We start from the raw sequence: 3,723 nt of genomic DNA, 5'->3' as shown, positions 1-3,723 counted from the left end.
ATTTAACCTTTCAGCTTCAATTTCCTCATCTGTAAAACGGGAATAATAATAGTAGCTATTTTGCACAGTTGTCATAAAGATTAAATAGTTTAATGTATATGAAGTGCCTGCAATTGTAAGTACTATATGAGTATAGAGAGGACACATTGGTAACAGTAGTGATGAGATGTAGCAAAGAAGCAAACCAACCAAAAAAAGCGGTGAAAACAGAGCAATCTAGGATCCAACTGTGTAAGACAGAGAGAGGTTCCCAAACTTTCTCAGCTCAAAGGCACCTTTAGTGTCTCAGTAATTTTTTCATGGTGCCTTCTCCATGCCCTCCCCCCGGCCACAAAAAAACCAAAGTAATAATTCTGTTTATTAAGTAGTTAAGTCCAAACAACTTAATCAGTATTTACATCCTAATAATTTAATAACCTTTTGAAATAATAAGTATATAAGTTTTTATTTTTATTTTTTTTTTTTTTTGAGACGGAGTCTCGCTCTGTCGCCCAGGCTGGAGTGCAGTGGCGCGATCTCGGCTCACTGCAAGCTCCGCCTCCCGGGTTCACGCCATTCTCCTGCCTCAGCCTCCCGAGTAGCTGGGACTACAGGCGCCCACAACCGCGCCCGGCTAATTTTTTGTATTTTTAGTAGAGACGGGGTTTCACCGTGGTCTCGATCTCCTGACCTTGTGATCCGCCCGTCTCGGCCTCCCAAAGTGCTGGGATTACAGGCTTGAGCCACCGCGCCCGGCCAGTTTTTATTCTTTTCTTTCCTTCTTTTTTGAGATGGAGTCTTGCCCTGTCACCCAGACTGGAGTGCAGTGGCACCATCTAAGCTCACTGCAACCTCTGCCTCCCGGGCTCAAGTGGTTCTCCTGCCTCAGCCTCCCGAGTAGCTGGGATTACAGGCATGTGCCACCACACCCAGCTAATTTTTGTACTTTTAGTAGAGACGGGGTTTTGCCATATTGGCCAGGCTGGTCTCGAACTCCTGACCTCAGGTGATCCACCCGCCTCGGCCTCCCAAAGTGCTGGGATTACAGCCACCATGCCCAGCCTTTTTTTTTTTTTTTTTTTTGAGATAGAGTTTTGCCCTGTTACCCAGGCTATAGTGCAGTGGTGCAGTCTCGGCTCACTGCAACCTCCACCTTTTTGTAGAGATGGGTTTTGCCATGTTGGCCAGGCTGGTCTCCAGCTCCTGACCTCAAGTGATCCACCCGCCTTGGCCTCCCAAAGTGAGGCACTACACACCACAGTGTCTGCAGGCAGGGGACATAAGGCCGATTCATGCTGACTTCCTAGAAGTAAATCAAAAGGAAAACTCTAACTTTCCACACGCAAGTAACAAAATGACCAGAGACAACTCCCTTTGCATCCCACTTTTCTGCGTGGCAGATGAAAAACTGAAAGTACCTGTGATTTGTCCCTGTCCACAACCAATCAGGCTGGTCTCAGGCCAAGTTTTTATTTGCATAGGAGTATAAGTTTGTAACTTCACTTCAGCCTCTGATTGGTCACTTTCTGCAACCAATCAAATGGGTTTAACTTTGTAACTTCATTTCAGCCTCTGATTGGTTGCTTTGTGCAACCAATCAGATTAATCACAGGCCACTACTTCATTTACATAGGGTATACCTCAAGTAACCAATGGGAAGCCCCTAGAGGATATTTAAATCCCAGAAAATGCTGTAACCAGTTTCCTGAATTCCTATGCTTGGCCTGCTCCCACCCTGTGGAGTGTACTTTCGTTTTCAGTAAATCTGCTTTTCTTGCTTCATTCTTTCCTTGCTTTGTATGTTTTGTCCAATTTTTTCAAGAAGCCAAGAACCTCGGCACCTTCCACTGGTAATAAAATTGCTGGGATTACAGGCATGAGCCACTGTGCCCAGCCAGTTTTTATTATTAAATAGTCATAATTATGTACTAAGGAATATATGTGCCTGTTTAGCAATTCCCTTCTCAAACTTTGGGATCTCATTGTATACTGCTACAGTCATTTCTTGTTCCACAGTGATTTTCACTTGGTACTTGCTTTTTATTACAGCAGCCTCTGAAAACTCAGCTTCAAAAATATCATCCAGAGGCATGTTTAAACCTTGAACTCAAGCTTGTGTGGTATCAGACATATATTGAATTTCCCTCTCCCCGTCTCCACCTCTCTCCCTCTCCCCCTCTGTCCCTCTCTCCCTCTCTCTCTCTCTCCAAGATGGAGTCTCGCTGTCTCACCCAGGCTGGAGTGCAGTGGCGCGATCACAGCTCACTACAACCTCTGCCTTCTGGGTTCAAACCGTTCTCATGCCTTAGCCTCCCAAGTAGCTAGAGTTACAGGTGTGCGCCAACATGCCCAACTGATTTTTGTAGTTTATTGTAGAGACGGGATTTCGCCATGTTGTCTAGGCTGGTCTAGAACTCCTAGCCTCAAATGATCCACCCGCCTCGGTCTCCCAAAGTGCTGGGATTACAGATATGAGCCACCGCGCCCAGCTTGTATTTCTCTTAAAATGTCAAAATATCCTCTAGAGCCCTGAGTTAGCTAGGGCACCCCAGGGCTCCTCAAAAGGCAGTTTGGGAACCACATGTATAAAAGGGAAATCCCGTAACAAACCCTCAGGATATTAACACAGAACATCACAGAATCACAAATAGTGGTCATGATAATAACTTCCTCACCTGCATTAACCAGCCCCAGTTCCAGGCTGTCTTGGGGGAAGTAAAATGATATGAGAAAATGGCCCTATTTGATGCTAAAATGTTTGCAGAAAGCAGGCCTAAAAAAAAGACACCCCACAGGAGAAAAGTTCACGAGAAGAGAAGCAGAAGCCCTAGGCTGAACAGAAAGGAGAAAAAGGCGGCTGCTCCTGCTCCTGAGGAGATGGATGAATGTGAACAGGCACTGGCTGCTGAGCCCAAAGCCAAGACCCCTTTGCTCACTTGTCCAAGAGTACCTTTGTGTTGGATGAGTTTAAGCACAAGTAGTCCAATAAGGACACAATGTGGTGCTGCCGTATTTTCAGGAGCACTGTGATAAGGATGGTTGGTCTGAGTATTGCTTTCCTGAGAAGCTCACCCAGACCTTCTGGAGTTGCAGTCTCATCGCTGGAATGTTCCAGCAACTGAACAAACTGAGGAAGAATGCCTTTGCCAGTGCAATCCTCTTTGGAAGCAACAATATCAGCTCCATTTCTGGAGCCTGGGTCTTCACAGGCCAGAAGCTTGCCTTGACCCTGAGTCCAGATTGGCAGGTGGACTTTGAGTCATACACATGGCAGAAACTGGATCCTGGCAGCGAGGAGACCCAGACACTGGTTTGTGAGTACGGTTCCTGGAAAGGGGCCTTCCAGCAGGTGGACTAAGCCTTCAATCAGGGCAAGATCTTCAAATAAACAGCTCTTGCCATTGCCTTGCTGCCTGCACCTGTTCTTTAAGGAGATGGGGATCATTAAAAGAAATTGAATATTGAAAAAAAAAGTTTAATTTAAGGTCAGTTTCTTCCATTTATGAAGACTGAGAAATACCAAGTGCCTACTTAACAAGACTGCCATCCAACATTATTAAAATTTAAAATAAAAATATTGGGCCAGGATTGGTGGCTCACGCCTGTAATCTCAGCATTTTGGAAGGCCAAGGAGGAAGGATTGCTTGAGGCCAGGAGTTTAACACAAGCCTGGGCAGCAAAGCAAGATTCTGTCTCTACAAAAAAATATAAAAAATCAGCTGGGCATGGTGATGCATGCCTATA

The 3,723-nt window shown here is 45.5% G+C and overlaps 1 pseudogene; it reads left to right on the top strand.

The window, feature by feature from the left end:
* The first annotated feature begins 2,759 nt into the window (after window positions 1–2,759).
* On the top strand, window positions 2,760–3,367 carry LOC105495239 (elongation factor 1-gamma pseudogene; annotated as a pseudogene).
* The last annotated feature ends 356 nt before the right edge of the window (window positions 3,368–3,723 follow it).

The sequence above is a fragment of the Macaca nemestrina genome, chromosome 1 (assembly GCF_043159975.1).
Source record: "Macaca nemestrina isolate mMacNem1 chromosome 1, mMacNem.hap1, whole genome shotgun sequence".
Classification (NCBI taxonomy): domain Eukaryota; kingdom Metazoa; phylum Chordata; class Mammalia; order Primates; family Cercopithecidae; genus Macaca; species Macaca nemestrina.
This window is presented reverse-complemented; position numbering and strand designations above follow the sequence as displayed.